Source organism: Helianthus annuus, chromosome 10 (assembly GCF_002127325.2).
Source record: "Helianthus annuus cultivar XRQ/B chromosome 10, HanXRQr2.0-SUNRISE, whole genome shotgun sequence".
NCBI lineage: Eukaryota > Viridiplantae > Streptophyta > Magnoliopsida > Asterales > Asteraceae > Helianthus > Helianthus annuus.
Window position 1 is genome coordinate 40,981,735 of NC_035442.2, and position 23,456 is coordinate 41,005,190.

The 23,456-nt window shown below is 38.2% G+C and overlaps 1 long non-coding RNA gene across 1 annotated transcript; it reads right to left on the reverse strand.

The window, feature by feature from the left end:
* Positions 1-7,894: 7,894 nt before the first annotated feature.
* Positions 7,895-21,710, reverse strand: LOC118483307. The gene is made up of 3 exons (XR_004870310.1): positions 21,672-21,710; positions 20,588-20,680; positions 7,895-8,009 (listed from the first exon to the last, which is right to left on the reverse strand). It is a non-coding gene; the product is annotated as an uncharacterized LOC118483307 (long non-coding RNA).
* Positions 21,711-23,456: the final 1,746 nt, after the last annotated feature.

Here is a 23,456-nt window from a genome sequence, read left to right on the forward strand (position 1 = left end):
TGATCATGTAACTGTAAACATTGGTTATAACTAGGCACATTATATTAAATCAAAAAGATCCTAATATATATACAATTAGATCAGTATTAAACCAAAAGATCCTAATATATTTAACCAAAAGATCCTAATATATTTAACCAAAAGATCCTAATATATAAAACATCAACCACACAACCATTTCCTGCTGCGGGGAAACTGGAAGTGCAGGAAAGAGCGGCCTCGCATTTTCAACACCACGGACACCACAATCGATCCGAGTGACCACCGAATCCTCATGTCCACTGCAAACACAAAAAGATCGATGTTTCAATAACCCCCTGTTTTTTAGTTGTTCAGAAAGATCGATGTTTATACCTGAAATCAGAGACAACAGGGAGGATTGGTGGTTGTTGCCGGCAGCCTAGTGCATCGGCGGAGCTGGAGTGGACGCCGTTGTGGTCGCCGGAAGTGGAGGTGGAAGCATGGGGTTCTGCGATTCACTCATTGTGGAGTGGAAGCCGGTGGGTGTTGACGTTGTGGTCGCCGGAGCTGGAGTGGAAGCCGGTGGGTGTTGACGTTGTGGTCACCGGAGCAATGGAGGTGGAGGTGGAGCTGGATCGTTGGTGGGTGAAGAAGAAGAAGTATAGTGACTGAAGCTTAGGGGGTAAGAATGATGGTGGAAGAGAAGTACAGGGGGATTATAAAGATCCAAATGGTGAAATTACCTTTATGCCCTTTAACCGTTTAAAGATAACATTGACTTTGACGCCGGGGGGTAATTGTGCAACATAACAGTGAATAGTGGGGGGTAAAATTGCAATTATTTCCTTAGGGGGGGGGGTAGACATGCCAATGACCCCTAACCTCAGGGGGTAAAATTGCAGTTTACTCTTTATTTTATATTTTTTTTATCTATGGTATCCTATTATTTGCTTTGGTGTATCCCGATACATAAAACGAAGAAGAAAAAAATATTTTGCATTAGTTTTCCACTCCGCAAACAAAGTTGAGGGGTCGTCCGGGCTACCTCTAAAATATACGTACATCCGAGCCTGCCGCTAGTGTTACTTTCTATACGTAGCATCCCAGCCTCGGTGACAAGCATCGAGTATTTCAATTCAAGCCTAAAAATGTAATCTCCCTCCATTTCATCATGCCGTTTTCTGGGCGTGTTTGTGAGAAGAGTTCGCCTGATTGTTAGCTGGTTTTTTGAATTTGGCGGTCTCATGAATTAAATACTTTGTCATTACCGGGCATTTTGACTTTGGCATAATTGTTCGAGGGTAGTATTTTATGTGTTGCCCGCATCTATCTCTAGGTTTTTGTGGGCATACATACCGGTTAATCGAAAAAAAACAAACAAAAGAAAAAAAAAACTGTTTAATTAACCGGAAAAAATGGTTATTAACCAAACCGATGTAAGTGAATAACCGATCCGATTAAAGTAATAACCGGTTAAAGCCAAAATGAGAAAATAACCGGCGGTTAGGATAATCAAATCGGTTAGGGAATTAAGAGCATCCACAATAGAGAAATTTTTTTGGTGTTTTTAAGGAGAGAGGGTGTGATGTGGAAGAGAGAGGGTGTGAGGTGGATGAGAGATAGTGTAGTGGTGTATGTGAGAAAAAATGGAGGGAAGAAAGGTATGTGAGTGTGATGTAGCAGAGAGGAGAGAGAAGGTAAATATTTGATGGGTATTTTGTTTGTGAGAGGTTAAGAGAGAGAAACTTATAGACAGGTGCCATGTGACACCATGTGACACCTTAAAAACATCTCCTAAATATTGCTTATTATTGATGCTGTAACCGTTTTGTGCACCTCTACTCATCAAGGCCTAAAAACATTTCTCTTAGATTGACAACTAACAAACTCTTTAATTTTACTACTCAACTACACCTGTATTTGTTCATGGCGGGGATTGAAACCTCATTATTTAATAAGACAAAATCTTATCCAACACTTTGATACCATAATTAGATTAAAAGCCCTTTGGTCCCAAAAGTATAATTTAGTCATATATTTGTATAGCAAACCTAAAATAACTTGTTATAACTTCTTCATGTGTTGAGATGCAGGGGCGGACCCAAGGAATTGATTTTAGGCCAAATAAATAGACCAGTCTCGTTTTCATTATCCCCCAATTTCACACTCATGCTTAGGCCTGTAAACGAACCGAACGAACACGAACATAGGCATGTTCGTGTTTGTTCATTTAACTTTAACCGAACACGAACACGGACACGAACACGGACACGAACACGAACATATAAGCGAACACATTTTTTTGTTTGTGTTCGTTCATTAAGAAATCGGGCATGTTCGTGTTCGTTTATGTTCATTCGTTTTAAGCCTAACCGAACAGTTCACAAACATAAACGAACACAAAGGAAGATAAAAAAATTAACTGATGTTAGTGCAGTAATGTCTATCGCCTTCGTCAATCCGAGCCGTAGCGAGAAACCGAAGAAATCAAGCTTATAATGTAACAATTAGATAGAATTAGCAAGGTGACATTTTGGTAATTAATGAGAAGTCTCATTAATGCCAAGGGCTATAAATAGGAGAGTTATGTCATCATTTGTAAGACTTTAGCTCATTTGGTGATTTAGGAGATCTAAGCTTAGAGAGAGAAAGTCTAGAGAGAGAAAGTCTCTCACGTGATTCTCGGCTTTGTACACGTTATCTTGTTCAATAGAATCACGTCATTAGTACGTTCTTGTGTGTTCGGTCACGCACGTTCACGGATTCCGCACGTCGAACGTTCGTTACCCAATCGTATGGTGTCAAAACCGATCCTACAAGTGGTATCAGAGCAGGAGCTCGATTGCTTTGATCAAACACATAGATTCATACCAGATTACAGCGTTTTCAGATCTGAATTTCATCAATTTCTTCATCTTTTTCACTTTTATCACGGTTTTCACCGAAAAACGTCAAATTAAACAGGTTTTTACGGTCCAAATCGGATGAATTTTTGATATGTTGTGCGAAAACACTTGATTAACAACCCTACCAAATTTCAGATTCAAACTCCTAGCCGTTTAGGAGAAATCGAAGATTTTAGGTCCGATTTCGCGTCAAAAATCTGTTTTCGCTCGAAAAACTTTGATTTCGCTCGAAAAACGTTATTCCGCTCGTAATTTCAGGTTGATTTCGCTCCAAAGTAGCTTACAATCTAATTTCGCTCGTAAATTCAGTTTGATTTTGCTCCAACCGGTTTAATTCTGATTTCGCTCGTGAAATACCTTCTAATTCCGCTCGAAATCAGACAAGTCTGATTCCGCTCGAAGTTTAAATTCTGATTTCGATTGAACGTGAACTGATATTGTCGAAAAAAAATTTAAAAGTTGCCTATTTCATGTGATTAATGTGAGCGGTCCAATGATATCATCTTGATCATAGATTGTCGGCTGTTGCGTATGATTAAAAGGCATTAAGTCTAATAAGTTGGTCAAATGAGAATAGAGTAAAAAATAAAGTTGTCGGTGTTAATTGACAGGCTACATGAGACGCTGATTTCATCGAGAAGTGTTCGGTACACTAAATATATTAACTGTCCAATAGCTTCACATCTTTTTTTGAGTTTGATGACCCATGTTTAACAGTCGAGTGTGACGACCCATGTGAAGCATTAATTGAATTGTCGGACATTAGTAATTATGTCACACCCCCAAAATACCACATGCAGAAACCCCCGCGAGGCGTGTGACGTACCAGGATCCAAGCCACCAATCACATTGAACTCATAAATGTATTTAAATAAACTTTCACTCATTAACATAAGGTGTTACAAATGTTACATGTCATTCATTGTATACAGCGGAAGCATAATTCATTTGTTAAGTATTTCGTAAACCATGTGTACGTAAACCATTAAGCTTGTATGGAGATTCTTTGTTTCTTAACCCATGACCACTCCAGCCTTCCAGACAGCAAGTTCCACAAGATATAACCCTATAAACCTGCAAGCATGCAGACAAGTGTGTCAGACCACGCTGGTGAGTTCAAAGTTTTGTTACCGCGTTTAGTTACCAGACGTGTGTTTGTAATAGTTCAACGTTTTGTTTTGATGTTGTTATTACTCGATTACCGTATGTGGCGACTAGATGTGAATGCCCAACCCCAATGCCTCCATTTAGGCATTGGTCATGATGTTAAGGTATCAAACAACCTTGAATAGATGTAAGGGGTCTTATATGTATACGATGTGAATGCCCAACCCCAATGCCTCTAACTAGGCATTGGTCATGAAGTCTAGGTAATTAGTTCACGCCCGTCCTTTCGGCCCGGTGTGAGGGTGCCAAACCTAATAGCGCTATCAACTAAATACCTCGTTGCTTTTTCAGCAACACGGTAGATGTACGTGGTCTTACATGATTTATACTGTGTTCAATAACCAACATCCCAATTAAACAGTTTACCCAGTATCCCCTTCGGAAACGTTTACCAGATGTCCCAAACCACCGGGACGAATGCTTAGAAAAGAGCAGTGAACTCACCTTTGGTTTGCTCGGTAAGACTCATTATTTGTTCACACTTGATCAATCGAATCCTAATATCAGTCCCAGTTATGGTCAGTTTTATAGCACACAATCATACGTCCCTTATACACATTTTGCATGAAATTCCCACATAAATCATACAAGTCATAACAATAAATCACACATCACATTAGTCACAGCATGCATTGAGGAATCAGTTCCAGTTTCACTAATTTGCTTTCGTCACACGTACAGATATCATATCAACACCTAAATAAACCATTCATGCATTCTACAATTTATAACTTAAGTGTTCACTAACTAGTGCACTTTAACCATTCAATCCACAGGTAACAACATATTACATTATTCCACACGAGTCCCTACTTACTATCCCATAGCGTCGCGTCTCGTGCTGTGCAGCCCAGTTGGTTCCGGCCCACCACAGTGTGACCCGACCTCCTGTTGTGCAAGCCGCAGTGACCCAACACCAATATAGAAGGTGCGGCCCAAAGTCTATGGCCTGTTTCCGGCAACAAGGCCCACTCGGCCTAATCCCACATTTATTGTGATTCTTTTAATCTGAACGGCCCATTCATTCAGTTTATGACCCAAGTGATGCCGGCCCAAGGTTTGCTTGGGTGGAGTGGTACCACAGCCTAGATGTAACTCGGGCCCAAATCAAATACAAGTGGGCTTCCCATTTGGGCGATCCCCCTCCCACATTCAGCCCATGTTTATGTGAAACTTTACCCAGTGAGTTTATTAGTTGTTTACATTGCAACTAGGTTAACACAAGTCATATTCAAGATCAATAACATCTTTTTTTTAATAGTAACTTATTAATTAATAGGCAACTAACAATCCAAAAACAAATAACAAAATACCTCTAACTTCTCAACACATATAAATCGGTTCATCATCATAACTATAACCATGTTATTTCATGATTATGATCAACACCTTTGGTCTAATCACATGGCACAACCCACCCATCCTAATCATTATGTCGGTTCAGAATCATGTGCCACATTCAACTAGGTTGACTTGTCATTAATTTTTGTCAGCAACTTTAATATTCAATGTTACATGATGTTTTATCATTTATATCAAGCATCCTACAACAACGGTTGGTCACAATGCTCATCTATCTAATTTTGCGAGGGCCCTTACCAAACCCAGCCGATTCATAATCATTTATTTACACTCATATATGGCAAGTGATTAACCAATTCTTTATATATCAACATCGATTCATTTATGGACTACACTCTAAAGTTATGTTCTAATATCACATGTCAGTAATCCTTCTTCGTGATCAACAAGCCTTTATCAATTGCAATTACGTTCACACACAATTACAATTACGTTCACACACCTCACACTCATAATTAATCAATCATGTGCAATACATAAAGGACAAGCAGACATACCGATTGAGGGGGGTGGGATGGTGTAACTACGGTAGATGATATCCGTGAATCAAAAGAGTTTGTGGAGAAGGGAGCTGTCATCGAAGGGCTTAGGGTTTGCTACCCTATATGTCGCTTTGAAGTTATGAATGCATACATGCATAACCGTGAGTTAATTTGAAGGTATACGGGCCAAGTCTGATTAAATTAGGGGATTGGGCCGAAGGTTTTAAGGGCTCAAGTGTATTGTTTATGTTTGACACTTGTGTGGCCCAAGTGTTGTTGAGTGATTTGGGCCATAGAGCCCATCTACCAAAGTGTTTGATGCATTCAACACTAACGAGTTCATGAGATTGTGAAATAATAGAATCCCTAATTAACATTAATCGTGCAACCATATTTCACAAGTGGGCCGATGACTGCAATTCACATAAAATACAAGCAACAATCACATATAATTTAACATAATGCACATAGATAGAACACAACGATACCAATTGCGAGGCCCAAAAGTTCTAGCTGTTACAAATTACATGTGAAATAATGGGAGTGTCGGTGTCCATGTGCTAAATATCGAACGACCCAATCACTAAACAAGTGTATTGAAAACTGTTATTGGCCCAATCAGATCATTTGAACCGACCCATTCAAGAGAATCGGTCCAATCAGATTTTGAGAAGTATCTTTTGTATGTATGTGATAGATATTTTGTTAGCAATATTCGGCTTGCATGTGACAAATTCAGGTGTTCAGACATTTAATCAGATCCATATCACAAGGCGCAATTAAAAGATTGACAGTTGGTATCATAAAAGATTCGGCCCAAAAGTGCATGTGATCAAGTCTTATTATTCGGCCCAATCAAAGTGTTGTGTGATTCTAAAATTGTTGGTCACATTTAATGGAATTCAAGACACTTAACAAAGAATTTGTGGTTAAAAATGTTTGATGAACAGGAAAATATTAAACTTGAAAGATCAAACAATTGGTATAGTGGTTGTTATCTTGAGTCAAAGGAGGTTGTGGTTGAAAGATTTAAATATTTTATGCGAAGGAAACATGAGAAGTTTAATGATATGGAAAAGCGATATGTTGATTTACTTAATGGTTTGAGAATGCATTACGTAACGATATCAGATGATGAACAGATATCTAAGTTTGCAGATGCATTACCTTTGGAGTGGGATGAATTTTCGGGTAGACTGAAAAAGGATTCTAGGTTCTCAAAATTTAATTCATATGATCTCTTCAGAGAGCTTAGAAGACACAATGATGAGATTGTAGAGAAAAAGAAAGATTTAATAAAAGAATTAGAGTATGCTTTTGAATACTTGAGTTTAGATGTGATTCTTGAAATAATGAAAAGAATTAGAAAAGGTCTAAGCACAAGAGATAGATTGAAATATGATTTAAAGAGAGGTTGTTTTTTGGATGAAAATTTGAATCCTGCTGATTTGGTTGAAATTCTTCTTGCAGGAACATACAAGAAGGAGACGGAGAAGTGCTCGAAATGCGAAAAATCAAAAGCAAACAATGTGAAACTCTTGAAGGATGTGGAGAGTTTGACATTGGAAAACAAAACTTTGAAGATCGAGAAGAAAGCTGATGATGAACAGATTCTGGAGTTGCGCTTGAACTGTGAAAAACTGAAATCTGAAAATGACAAACTTTTGAAGAATATTGAGAGTTTGTCATTAGAAAACAAAGATTTTGAAAAAATTAAAAGTGAAAATAAAGATGTTTCTTGGATAAAGCTGGAAAACAAAGTTTTGAAAGAAAAAGAAACAAAATTTCAAAATCAAATAAAAATTTTAGAAAATGAAAAATCAATTTTTGAGAAAAACAAAATTGTGAATGAAAAGCCAATCAATTCTGTAAGACCTTAACACGCTTTAATTGAAAAGACGCAACGGAAATACGTACCATAAATTTCTTTCATTATAAACGTTTTGACTTATTTGAAAGTTCATTTTAAAATAACTCTTTTACAATATATGCATCCTTCGTACTCATTTAATAAAATAAAAGCATAACTTATGTTTATCAAATTACATACTCAAGCATTCCCGTACAATCTATCTTGTGACTCGGTCTTTGATCGCTACTCCTCGTGATGATAATCTGTGACTCGTACAACCTGCACCCACCACATACATTCGCAACATTAGTGTGACATCTGTGCTTGTGATATCATTTTACAAACTCTGAACAATATAATATTAATAAAACAGTGTGTTTTGATCCCAATGTTTGTCATTTATGTTTGGTTTTGTGCCCATGTTGATTTTTGATCGATTTTGAACTCTATATCGTTTTCTGGAAAGTTATACGCAAACTGATGCGTAAACACGATCAGTTTAACGCGACAAACACTCCGGAACATCATCATAAACTTAACATACCTTAAATAACCTTTACATAACTTAGAAATAAGTTTTAAAGGCTTTGGTATGGCAAAAACAAGTTTATTCGCTCTCAGGGACTATTTGCGTCAACTTGCGAAAGTCTGCCGTTTCGTAAGGCAACGTACAGTCCGGAACTTGATCATAAGTTAAACATACCATATATAACCTAAACATGGCTTAGAAATAAGCTTTGATAGGTTCGGTGTGCGAAAACATGCTTATATAATCTTACAGGGACTAAAAGTGTCAAAAACGACGTAAGTTTGCATTTTCGCGCATATCTTACGTTCTGGACACATCTGGACATCCAAAATTTTTGTACACACTAAAATATTTTTATTTTAGTGATCGCCATGCAAAAATTCCATTCGTCGCTTAATTTGGATCGTTTTCGCGTCCGTTCAAGTTTCGTCGTAATTAACCGAACAACGCGATCGTACGACCAAACGAACCGACATCTGAGATGTTTTCAAGCATGTTTTGAGTCCCCTATACTTTAACTTCATTTTAGAGCCTTGAAATGAGGTTAACGGGGTTTAAACGCATCGAAAAAGGCTTTAAACACGTGCAGGGACCATTTCTGTCAATTTTGAAACTTTGCTGAACCTGATACATGCTAGCGTAGCGCGAGCCCTATGGCCTATGCTGTCGCGCTATGCGAGTGCCTCATCTGGGCAGAAACATCATTTTCAGCAACAGTTTGCAAATTCAGGGGCTGTTTGTGCAATTTCTTTGAGTGATTAGCAAGTTTGTGTGTTCACCAAGGCTTCTAATCAGGTTGTAACACATGTATGGCTAGGATTAATGCTTAATGACCAAGCAAAACACTTGTGATGATCCTATTAACTCACCACAAGTATAAATAGCCATCCAAACTCCTTCATTCTTTGCTCATTTCTTCTCATTCTCTCTTCACATCTGCTTTGGAGCCCTCTCTCAAGCATTTGGGACTTTGTCTTCTTGTAGAAAAGATAGCAAGGACCTTAAGTGAGCATTCTTTCATTCTTTTTATTTCCTTTTTCCTTTTGTAGTGCAGAAAGTCAAACAGTTTGGCCAACAGTTTGACTTTCGGTTTTGACCATCAATTGGTCAAGTCAAAGTTCAATTGAACTTTGAAACGTGATTGTAATCACGATAGCTATAATCCTTCGCGGTTATAGTTGCTGATTACCACGTTAGCTAGTTGTAGTGTCGAGTCAAAGTTTCGGTCAACATGCGTTTTAGCACGCATTTTGCAACGAAACTACTTTAGGGTATCAAAACACTTTGTTTTGATACCAAATCAGTAGGTTAGACATGTTTTGACATGTCTAACTCGACACTATTAGTTTGTGCTTGTTTAGGGTCGTAAGGTAAGCGGTCTAAACAACCGCTTAGACTTTCGAACCTGTCCCGTTTGGTCGATCTTTAGGATCCGACCAAGCTTAGTTAGTGATCATAGTTTCATAGGGAATAACCACTGAGGTTATACCATATGATCACATAGGATTGGTTAGTCATATGCTTGTTAGCTTGTATGCCCATAGGAAATGACCAAAATGCCCTTTTGAAGCATAAATCCGTATTTTGACTATGTGAACATAATTTTGACATGTAATCTGATTTAGTAACATGTTTAGGGATAATTGGGCATGTAAGACTTGACATAGCACATAGTTAACCATCCGATCATAGTTTTACGCTAACGACGCCTTATAGTAGCTTATGTTACCATAATGTGTCGAAACGGGTCAAAAGCACTTAGGTAGGCCTTCCAATCAGAATGTTGGGACTAATAAATCATACCATATGAGTTCAATTACTCATTTGATTTATAGAACCTCATTCTATCCTATCTCCCGATTTAGGAGCCGATTATTAACATAGTTACCTATACTAGGTGCCGGTTGATTTCCGTGATACTTGGAGCTTAAATTGGTCTTATTCTCAAGACTAATTAGCAATCCCAAGTGAGTACATAGTTCCCCTCTTTTACCGTTTTCAAATACTTTGGGGTGATACACATGTACATACATGTTACTTTTGTGTATTTCATGCTTTTATGACATAAACATGCTACTTTCACCTAGTACATATATAGTACATGCTTTCCATTGTGTTTTGCTATGTATGTCAAGCATGCTAGCACATTGATTTGTTACACATTTGTTGCATATGTTTACTTAGCATATGTAACACATTGTTTTACATAACGTTTCTGCTATGTATGTTTACTGAGCATGCTAGCACATTGCTTTTACATGAACATTTCTACTAGGCATGTTTACTTAGCATTCCTAGTACATGGTTTTCACATGCTACATTGGTTATGACATTTGGTATGTTCAATCGGGACAATAATACATTCATTAACATTAGCTACGCCGCTCGGACTTATGTAATGGTACCATAGGAATTGACAACTCCCGTTTCCGACTTCCTGGGTTTGTTTGGAAGTTGGGGATGACAGAATCCGACTACATAACTTTAGATGAACCTTTAATTCGTTTAAGGGTTTGTCGCCACAGTCTCAAGGCTTGAATGTATGCGATTAACATTACTGCATAAATGTTTGTAATCATAAAGCATTGTTTTTCTGCAAAGCATAACATTTGATTTAAACTTAGGTTTATTCAAAAACATGTTTTGTACATTTTCTATGGGGTTGAGTAACTTCTAGTTATTCACCATACATGACATTTGTTTTCACATTAGACATCATTACATAGTTAAGTAGATGATTTCCTACTTGCTATGCATTTCATTGGTTTTACATGATATACATGACATTGTACATGGTTTACACATACACATTTTGACATGGAACAAGACATTTTGGTTGGTTATTGATAAGTGACTTATGTAACGGGGCTATGTGTTATATGATAAAAGCATGGTGGATACGCCGCTGGTACTTCCTATATATAAGTGCTTTTATCATATTATACATCGTTGCGTTATATAAACCACTTGGGCAACACATGAAACATTTCATACATAGACATGACATTGTTTTACAAATTACACATTTTTATACCAATTTACTTTTACTTGGTTATTCATTTAACCATGCATTATCATTTCATCATCATTTGATTTTCATTGATTTTCACATGGTTTTACAAAGGAAAACATTTTACAAGGTTCATAACTACATTTTATTAAACTCTCCTTTCAAATACAAGTCATGAATCTACATAAACAAAACCTATGTATCTCACAGGCATTTTTATGCTGACGTACCTATTTTTACATGTGTTTCAGGTGCTAATGCATGATGATGCTTGTGCTTCACTTAGGCGGACTCGGGCCTTAGTGACTTAAAAGACAGTTATTATGTTAGTTTAGTTGAACTCAAAGACAATGTAACTTTAAATTTTAATAATACATAACTTTATTTGCCATGGTTGTTGAAACAATAATTCTGTCGCCACTCACCTCCCCGGCGTTTCCGCCGCGGTTTGTGCGGCCGGGGTGTGACAGAAGAGTTGGTATCAGAGCCAATGGTTATAGGGAATTAGGTTATTAGCAATGCTTTGACCTAGACTATAACTTTAGGACCCTAACACAAGTTTACTTGTGTTTAGATTTTAAAACAATACCCGTCACCTATCCTTAGGTGATTAACAAAAACCGAACATAATGGAAGGCATGAAGCCAAAATGAATCATCAATCTCCTAAACCTTCCAAATTTTCAAAATCTCGTCAAAGTTTTGGTTCTAAATAATGTGAACACGTGCAAACTGGAAGAGTGAATGCTTGTACCCTGAGTTTTCTGTCTAAGGCCAGAGTGTTCGTACAAATCCGCAGTATCGGACCAGTCACTCTTACCTGGGAACTCTTGGGGTGAGTGTTCACTTATAGGCGAGCATGTCTTCGGTGATACATTATTATGACTCATTTACTTTGATTTGTCACCGTGTGTTGTTTGTTTGCTTTGTGGTAACAAACAAATGACCACCTTCCTTGCTTTTGTCGATTTCGTTGTTATCCCATTTTTCATCACCATCTCACTCGTTTTCTCTCATGTTTCCTCTTTTAGAATGCCTCCTCGACGTAACGTTCAGCAACCTGATGCCGAACTGGCAGCTATTATAGCACAGCAGATGGCTGCTATGCTACCTGGTCTCATAACTCAAATAAACCAAGCCACCAATAACAATGTTAATGCACCTGCTCCGTGCAACTTTAAACAGTTTAACTCGGCTAAACCACTCAAGTTTAGTGGTACTGAAGGAGCAACAGGGCTTCTCCAGTGGTTTGAGAGTCTTGAGAGCACATTTCGCCATGTTCAGTGTCCGAACAACCGTAAAGTCGAGTTTGCCTCGAGTGTATTTCAAAAGAGGGCCCTTACCTGGTGGAATGGGGTAATGAGAGATAGAGGTGCAGATGTAGCTTTGGGTCAGACTTGGGAGGAACTCAGGGCTCTCATGATGAGAGAATTCTGTCCTCGTCACGAGCAGAGGGCACTAGAAGATGAGTTCAATGATCTGAAGCAAGTCAGTGGTGAGCACCGGGCTTACACTGACAGATATGAGGAGTTAAGCTTGCTCTGTCCGACTATGGTCACTCCTTTGGATAAGGCAATTGAGAAGTACATAGACGGTTTGCCAGATCTTGTTCAGGATATTGTAACTGGCAGTCACCCTACTACCGTCCGTCAGGCCATTGAGCTAGCTGCTACCCTTACTGAATCCCAAATCAAAAAGGGTAAACTCCACAGGAAGGGTGACAAGAAGCAGAAAAAGTCTGATAGCGCCACTGAGAATAAGGGCAAGAAGGCTGCTGAGTCTTCAAAGAAATCGAGGAAGCGCAAGGCTTCCAAAAATTTCGCTGTTACTGCTCAGACCAATCAGGCTGCACAGAATCAGGCTGCACAACCTGCTGCCAAGAGGCAGTATGCTGGTAATGCACCTCTGTGCAACAGATGTAACAGCCACCACCAGCCACAGATGCAATGCCGTATCTGCACGAATTGTGGCAAGTCTGGTCATCTTGCAAACACCTGTCGCTTTGCTCCTAATCAGAATCAGGCAGCTCAAAATCCAGCAGTACAAAACCCAGCCCAGAATCCTGCACGACCTCACTTTCCACCTGGTTCATGTTTCAACTGTGGGGATTTGACCCACTATAGGAACAATTGCCCGAGGTTGGTAAATGCAAATCAGGCACCAGCTCGTGGTAGAGCTTTTAATCTGAATGCAAATGAGGCGCGTGCGGATAACGAAGTGGTGAACGGTACGTTCCTTGTTAACAACCATCCTGCTTCTGTTCTATTTGATTCGGGTGCCGATAAGAGTTTTGTGTCCTTAGCATTTGAGCCTTTACTTGCGCTGACTAGAACAAAACTAGGAAAGCCCTTGACAGTAGAAGTAGCTAGTGGTGAACCTGTTGTCCTCGACTCTGTTCTTCGAAATTGCCAGTTGAATCTCAATGACCATCTTTTCCCTATCGACCTCACACCGATGCAACTCGGGAGCTTCGACATTATAGTTGGAATGGATTGGTTATCCAAGTACCATGCTGAGGTAGTATGTTTTGAGAAGTTGGTTCGTATACCGCTTTCGACTGGTGAGATCTTAGAAGTTCATGGGGAGAAACCCGTTAAACTCATGTCATGTACCCAAGCCCGCAAATATCTACGCAAGAAATATGTTGCTTTCTTGGCACATGTCGTAGAGGATAAAGGCAAGGGTAAGACAACCCAAGATATCCCTGTTGTTCGGGATTATCCAGAGGTATTTCCTGAAGAATTACCTGGTTTACCCCCTGTGCGCCAAGTTGAGTTCCGCATTGATCTTGTGCCTGGCGCTAATCCCATTGCTAAGTCACCTTATCGTCTTGCACCGTCTGAGATGCAAGAGTTGTCTAAGCAGCTTCAGGAGCTTTCTGACAAAGGATTCATCCGTCCAAGCTTTTCCCCTTGGGGCGCTCCTGTCCTATTCGTGAAAAAGAAAGATGGATCTTTTAGGATGTGTATTGATTATCGTGAGCTGAACAAGCTTACCATCAAGAATCGATATCCCCTACCTCGCATTGATGATCTCTTTGATCAGCTTCAGGGTGCTACTTGCTTTTCAAAGATTGATCTACGTTCTGGGTATCATCAACTTCGAGTTCTCGAAGAAGATATTCCCAAGACAGCTTTTCGTACCAGATATGGTCATTATGAGTTTACTGTTATGCCTTTCGGTTTAACAAATGCTCCTGCTATTTTCATGGACTTGATGAATAGGGTTTGTAAACCGTATTTGGATAAGTTCATCATCGTCTTTATTGATGATATTTTGATCTATTCTAAGACTCATGCGGATCACGAACAACATCTTCGTCTTACAATGGAGCTCCTAAAGAAAGAACAGCTTTTCGCCAAATTCTCCAAGTGTGAATTCTGGCTTAAGGAAGTTCAATTTTTGGGGCACATCGTCAACGAACAAGGTATACATGTAGATCCCGCCAAAATCAGTGCGATTAAGGACTGGGATACTCCTACTACTCCTACCGAGGTTCGTTCATTTCTTGGTCTAGCGGGTTACTACCGCCGTTTCATAGAAAACTTCTCCAAGATTGCGGTTCCTCTCACTGCTTTAACTCATAAAGGCAAACCTTTTGAGTGGGGATCCAAACAGGAAGAAGCTTTCCAGACCTTGAAACAGAAACTTTGTGATGCACCTATTCTATCTTTGCCCGAGGGTAACGACGATTTTGTCGTGTACTGTGATGCATCCAACTTAGGCCTAGGCTGTGTTCTTATGCAAAGAAACAAAGTTATAGCCTATGCATCAAGACAGCTGAAAGTGCACGAGAAAAACTACACAACTCATGATCTTGAGTTAGGTGCAGTAGTCTTTGCTCTCAAAATCTGGAGACACTACCTTTACGGTACAAAGTGTGTAGTGTTTACTGACCACAAGAGTCTCCAACATATCTTCAATCAGAAAGAACTAAACATGAGGCAACGACGTTGGGTTGAACTCCTAAACGACTACGATTGCGAAATTCGCTACCATCCTGGTAAAGCGAATGTCGTGGCTGACGCATTAAGTCGTAAGGAACGTGTCAAGCTTCACTGTGTTCAGGTTCGATCTGACATTCAATCTCGCATAATTCAGGCTCAACATACTTGTGTGGCACAAGACTTGATGGGTAAAGAGTTACCATGTCATACTAACCCTGAGCTTGAACTGAGAGATTTTGGGATTTTCTATTACATGGGCCGTTTGTGGGTCCCAAGTATAGACGATCTTCGCACCTTGCTTATGGATGAAGCTCACAAGTCTTGTTATTCTATTCATCCTGGTGCAGACAAAATGTATAAGGATCTTCGAACCCAGTACTGGTGGCCGGGTATGAAGAAAGACATTGCCTTATATATTTCAAAATGCCTTACTTGTCTTAAGGTTAAGGCAGAACATCAACATCCCTCTGGATTATTAGAGCAACCAGAGATTCCGGTTTGGAAATGGGAAAACATTTCTATGGATCTCATTACCAAGTTACCGCGCACTAAGAAGGGTCATGACGCCATTTGGGTTGTTGTTGATCGTCTTTGTGTACAAAGACAGCACACTTCTTGCCAATCCGTGAGAGTCTATCTGCTGACGATCTTGCCAAGATATATGTTGATGAGATTGTATCTCGACATGGTGTTCCTTTGAACATTATATCAGACAGAGATGCTCGATTCTCGTCTCGCTTTTGGAGAACCATGCAATCTGCCATGGGTACTCAACTTCATTTAAGCTCAGCATACCATCCGCAGACAGATGGTCAATCTGAGAGAACAATCCAGACACTGGAGGATATGCTTAGAGCGTGTGTGATTGACTTTGGTGGTAGTTGGGATTCGCATCTACCTTTGATCGAATTCTCTTACAACAACAGTTATCACTCTAGCATCAATATGGCTCCTTTTGAAGCTTTATACGGTCGAAAATGTCGTTCACCGGTCTGCTGGAATGAGATAGGTGAAGCTCAGCTTACTGGACCTGAACTCATTCTAGAGACTACAGATAAGGTCAAGAAGATTCGTGAAAACCTTCAGACAGCTAGAAGCCGTCAGAAGTGTTACGCGGATCGACGACGCAAGCCCTTGGAATTCCAAGTTGGTGATCACGTCCTACTCAAGGTATCCCCTTGGAAAGGTGTGATTAGATTTGGGAAGAAAGGAAAACTTGCACCTCGTTATGTTGGACCATTTAAGATCGTTGAAAGAGTCGGAAAAGTAGCCTACAGGCTTGAGCTACCTCCTGAACTTGGAAATGTTCATCCAACATTCCATGTGTCCAATCTCAGAAAGTGTTTAGCTGATGAGAACCTCCACATACCACTTGATGAAATTCGTGTTGATAATACAATGCACTTCGTTGAGAAACCTGTGGAGATAGTGGACCGTTCGTTTAAACAGTTGAAAGGCAAGCGGATTAAATTGGTCAAAGTTCGCTGGGAATCTAAACGTGGCCCAGAGTTTACTTGGGAACATGAAGATCAGATGAAAGCAAAATATCCGCATCTATTCTCACAAGTTTACTCTAAATAAATTTCGGGACGAAATTTCCTGAAGTAGGGGAGACTGTGACATCTGTGCTTGTGATATCATTTTACAAACTCTGAACAATACAATATTAATAAAACAGTGTGTTTTGATCCCAATGTTTGTCATTTATGTTTGGTTTTGTGCCCATGTTGATTTTTGATCGATTTTGAACTCTATATCGTTTTCTGGAAAGTTATACGCAAACTGATGCGTAAACACGATCAGTTTAACGCGACAAACACTCCGGAACATCATCATAAACTTAACATACCTTAAATAACCTTTACATAACTTAGAAATAAGTTTTAAAGGCTTTGGTATGGCAAAAACAAGTTTATTCGCTCTCAGGGACTATTTGCGTCAACTGGCGAAAGTCTGCCTTTTCGTAAGGCAACGTACAGTCCGGAACTTGATCATAAGTTAAACATACCATATATAACCTAAACATGGCTTAGAAATAAGCTTTGATAGGTTCGGTGTGCGAAAACATGCTTATATAATCTTACAGGGACTAAAAGTGTCAAAAACGACGTAAGTTTGCATTTTCGCGCATATCTTACGTTCTGGACACATCTGGACATCCAAAATTTTTGTACACACTAAAATATTTTTATTTTAGTGATCGCCATGCAAAAATTCCATTCGTCGCTTAATTTGGATCGTTTTCGCGTCCGTTCAAGTTTCGTCGTAATTAACCGAACAACGCGATCGTACGACCAAACGAACCGACATCTGAGATGTTTTCAAGCATGTTTTGAGTCCCCTATACTTTAACTTCATTTTAGAGCCTTGAAATGAGGTTAACGGGGTTTAAACGCATCGAAAAAGGCTTTAAACACGTGCAGGGACCATTTCTGTCAATTTTGAAACTTTGCTGAACCTGATACATGCTAGCGTAGCGCGAGCCCTATGGCCTATGCTGTCGCGCTATGCGAGTGCCTCATCTGGGCAGAAACATCATTTTCAGCAACAGTTTGCAAATTCAGGGGCTGTTTGTGCAATTTCTTTGAGTGATTAGCAAGTTTGTGTGTTCACCAAGGCTTCTAATCAGCTTGTAACACATGTATGGCTAGGATTAATGCTTAATGACCAAGCAAAACACTTGTGATGATCCTATTAACTCACCACAAGTATAAATAGCCATCCAAACTCCTTCATTCTTTGCTCATTTCTTCTCATTCTCTCTTCACATCTGCTTTGGAGCTCTCTCTCAAGCATTTGGGACTTTGTCTTCTTGTAGAAAAGATAGCAAGGACCTTAAGTGAGCATTCTTTCATTCTTTTTATTTCCTTTTTCCTTTTGTAGTGCAGAAAGTCAAACAGTTTGGCCAACAGTTTGACTTTCGGTTTTGACCATCAATTGGTCAAGTCAAAGTTCAATTGAACTTTGAAACGTGACTGTAATCACGATAGCTATAATCCTTCGCGGTTATAGTTGCTGATTACCACGTTAGCTAGTTGTAGTGTCGAGTCAAAGTTTCGGTCAACATGCGTTTTAGCACGCATTTTGCAACGAAACTACTTTAGGGTATCAAAACACTTTGTTTTGATACCAAATCAGTAGGTTAGACATGTTTTGACATGTCTAACTCGACACTATTAGTTTGTGCTTGTTTAGGGTCGTAAGGTAAGCGGTCTAAACAACCGCTTAGACTTTCGAACCCGTCCCGTTTGGTCGATCTTTAGGATCCGACCAAGCTTAGTTAGTGATCATAGTTTCATAGGGAATAACCACTGAGGTTATACCATATGATCACATAGGATTGGTTAGTCATATGCTTGTTAGCTTGTATGCCCATAGGAAATGACCAAAATGCCCTTTTGAAGCATAAATCCGTATTTTGACTATGTGAACATAATTTTGACATGTAATCTGATTTAGTAACATGTTTAGGGATAATTGGGCATGTAAGACTTGACATAGCACATAGTTAACCATCCGATCATAGTTTTACGCTAACGACGCCTTATAGTAGCTTATGTTACCATAATGTGTCGAAACGGGTCAAAAGCACTTAGGTAGGCCTTCCAATCAGAATGTTGGGACTAATAAATCATACCATATGAGTTCAATTACTCATTTGATTTATAGAACCTCATTCTATCCTATCTCCCGATTTAGGAGCCGATTATTAACATAGTTACCTATACTAGGTGCCGGTTGATTTCCGTGATACTTGGAGCTTAAATTGGTCTTATTCTCAAGACTAATTAGCAATCCCAAGTGAGTACATAGTTCCCATCTTTTACCGTTTTCAAATACTTTGGGGTGATACACATGTACATACATGTTACTTTTGTGTATTTCATGCTTTTATGACATAAACATGCTACTTTCACCTAGTACATATATAGTACATGCTTTCCATTGTGTTTTGCTATGTATGTCAAGCATGCTAGCACATTGATTTGTTACACATTTGTTGCATATGTTTACTTAGCATATGTAACACATTGTTTTACATAACGTTTCTGCTATGTATGTTTACTGAGCATGCTAGCACATTGCTTTTACATGAACATTTCTACTAGGCATGTTTACTTAGCATTCCTAGTACATGGTTTTCACATGCTACATTGGTTATGACATTTGGTATGTTCAATCGGGACAATAATACATTCATTAACATTAGCTACGCCGCTCGGACTTATGTAATGGTACCATAGGAATTGACAACTCCCGTTTCCGACTTCCTGGGTTTGTTTGGAAGTTGGGGATGACAGAATCCGACTACATAACTTTAGATGAACCTTTAATTCGTTTAAGGGTTTGTCGCCACAGTCTCAAGGCTTGAATGTATGCGATTAACATTACTGCATAAATGTTTGTAATCATAAAGCATTGTTTTTCTGCAAAGCATAACATTTGATTTAAACTTAGGTTTATTCAAAAACATGTTTTGTACATTTTCTATGGGGTTGAGTAACTTCTAGTTATTCACCATACATGACATTTGTTTTCACATTAGACATCATTACATAGTTAAGTAGATGATTTCCTACTTGCTATGCATTTCATTGGTTTTACATGATATACATGACATTGTACATGGTTTACACATACACATTTTGACATGGAACAAGACATTTTGGTTGGTTATTGATAAGTGACTTATGTAACGGGGCTATGTGTTATATGATAAAAGCATGGTGGATACGCCGCTGGTACTTCCTATATATAAGTGCTTTTATCATATTATACATCGTTGCGTTATATAAACCACTTGGGCAACACATGAAACATTTCATACATAGACATGACATTGTTTTACAAATTACACATTTTTATACCAATTTACTTTTACTTGGTTATTCATTTAACCATGCATTATCATTTCATCATCATTTGATTTTCATTGATTTTCACATGGTTTTACAAAGGAAAACATTTTACAAGGTTCATAACTACATTTTATTAAACTCTCCTTTCAAATACAAGTCATGAATCTACATAAACAAAACCTATGTATCTCACAGGCATTTTTATGCTGACGTACCTATTTTTACATGTGTTTCAGGTGCTAATGCATGATGATGCTTGTGCTTCACTTAGGCGGACTCGGGCCTTAGTGACTTAAAAGACAGTTATTATGTTAGTTTAGTTGAACTCAAAGACAATGTAACTTTAAATTTTAATAATACATAACTTTATTTGCCATGGTTGTTGAAACAATAATTCTATCGCCACTCACCTCCCCGGCGTTTCCGCCGCGGTTTGTTGTTTTACGCGGCCGGGGTGTGACAATTAGCATACATTATATACAAACAAAATTCTAAATCATGTAGTCTCGTTACGTTCTATCCACATATACTTTCCATCCCGTTATCTTTCTAGATTTAATCATTCCATCCGGGTGTCTAATCCTTGGCGAAACTTCAATAATGTACCTGCATTACATTTCATTCTCGAGGCACACTGTTAATAAGGTCAATACTTAAATGTATTGAAACCACGTATATAATACATACATAACTACGTACATACATACATACCTTTACTTGCATACATACGCATCTACTTACATCTACTTACATACATACATGATTACGTCTTCACATACGTACTTACATACATGTCACATTCACTTATTGTAAGTTGAGCCTTATCTATAAACATATCAACACAAATCAATGCAATTACAAACAAACATAACCGACTAACTTCCAATAAACATGATGAACATTCCATTAACATGATGAACATTTCAGTAACATGATGACCATTTCAGTAACATGATGAACATTCCAGTAACATGATGAACATTCAGCAACATAATGAACATTCCATTAACACGGTGAACATTCAGCAACATAATGAACATTCTATTAACACAATGAACATTCAGCAACATAATGAACATTCTATTAACACGATGAACATTCAGCAACATAATGAACATTCTATTAACACGATGAACATTCAGCAACATAATGAACATTCCATTACCACGGTGAACATTCAGCAACATAATGAACATTCTATTAACACGATGAACATTCAGCAACCTAATGAACATTCTATTAACACGATGAACATTCAGCAACCTAATGAAAATTCCATTAACACGGTGAACATTCAGCAACATAATGAACATTCCATTAACACAATGAACATTCAGCAACAAAATGCACATTCCCTTAACACGATGAACATTCAGCAACATAATGCACATTCCATTAACACAATGAACATTCAACAATATAATGCACATTCCATTAACACGATGAAACTATCATCTTAATTTACATTAAGGATAGACGAAGTTCATATGAACTTACCTTGGTACTTACCCTTACCCGTAAATTCTTACTTGGTTTCCCTATATACAACATACCAAACTTCATTTATAAATAAGAAGTGATTTCGGAAATCACTTACCTCGAGTGCCCGTTTCGTACATGCTTCCTCATATCCTTTCTGTTAGCCTTCCATGCTTTCCCCCATCTTGACATGATCCTATACTTTCATGTCATCATGGTTACCACTTCATTAGTATAAATGCACATTCTAATATTGCATTCATTTCACATTCATATCCTACATTAAACTTTACTCGTCAAATTCCAACAACACAAAGTATAAGCTAGAAGTCGCATCTTTTCATTCCACATAATTCTTCATGTCGTCACAAATACACATATTGATATAGCATGTACTTAATGATCTCTCTAACATAACACCTGTGACAAAAGCTTTATTACATTATTTATGCACAGTTGACTTTCAGAAAGTCAACTGTCTATCTTATGAATTATCTATCTAATCTCATACATCCACATCATTATAGTCGATTATACTATGGACATTATATACATTTCATACTCTCATAGCAATACACATATATCTACATGATCATCTAGTTGTATGCACACAAAACATAATCAATTTATTCCATACTAGTAATATCATGATTTTACAATTAACAACATAGTCCAAGCGTAGTTAACACACATAGCTTCCCAACCTTACTCCTAACTAATATACGTACTTTCTACACACATAACACCAAATCACATTTTATTTCATCTAAGCATAAGTAAATCAACACATAATGTACATCATATTACCCAAGCATTGAGTACAACTTCTAATGCATACTATTTACCAAATCATATAATTAACCAAAAATCATAGATGTATTGTGACAACCCTCACCAAATCAGGTATCCGTACGAATTAATTAATATTTAATTAATGTTTAATTACTGTGCTTGCTTACAATTTTGGATAAACTGCTACTTGAATACTGATACATACACATACTTGCATCATACTTTATTAACTGTCACTCCATTATTTACATAGAGAACTTTAGTGACAAACTTGATGCACAAAAGCACAGTAGCACAATGAACGGATAACCCATTAAACATGCTGATATAGCCAGCATCAGGCAGACACTGCCTCTAAGGCCTGTATGAGCCAGAGATAGTTTACTACACCTGTAGAGAGTGTAGGGAAATGAGGGTTGTAGAACTGCGTCACTAGGAGATAGTTATAGTGACCGGATGTGCCAAAAATATGATTTAAACACAAAATTCTGCACTTTAACATAAAAATTCAGCATTTAAGCTAATTAGTAAAGTGCAAAAACATGGAAAAATAATACTAGACACTTTCCAAAGTGTCGGGAATTCTTGGTGTCACTAAAAATAATAATAAAGAAACTTTAATTGCTTGTTAAGCACTTTAACGGATCAGTATCCAACCGAACAACTGGACTTAACCCTGGACATAAAAATATTGTCAATGACAATGTTTTTCCTTTTATGAGCTAGTTAGGGTCCCCGAATACCCTAACACCCATTACAAAACACTACACACTAATAACTAACCTCCTAACTATAACATTAAGATCTAACCATATAATTCCCCCCTTACAACAGATCGGTTCCCCTAGGGAACACATACCACCAACTTTTGATATTTTAAACAAGCATGTACAATATCGAGAGAACATAATATCTTGTGGGTAATTGAGTTAAGTGGCTATAAATGAGACCATGAGCCCGTGCACTCACATAAATACTTAAAAAAAAACAATTTTCCATCTCTCCCTCTCTTTGATATCTCAGCTGAGAACTACCTCACACCCACCTTCACTTTTCCATTTCAAATTTTCAATTCTACATACATTGTTGATGCATTTTTATGTCTGTCACT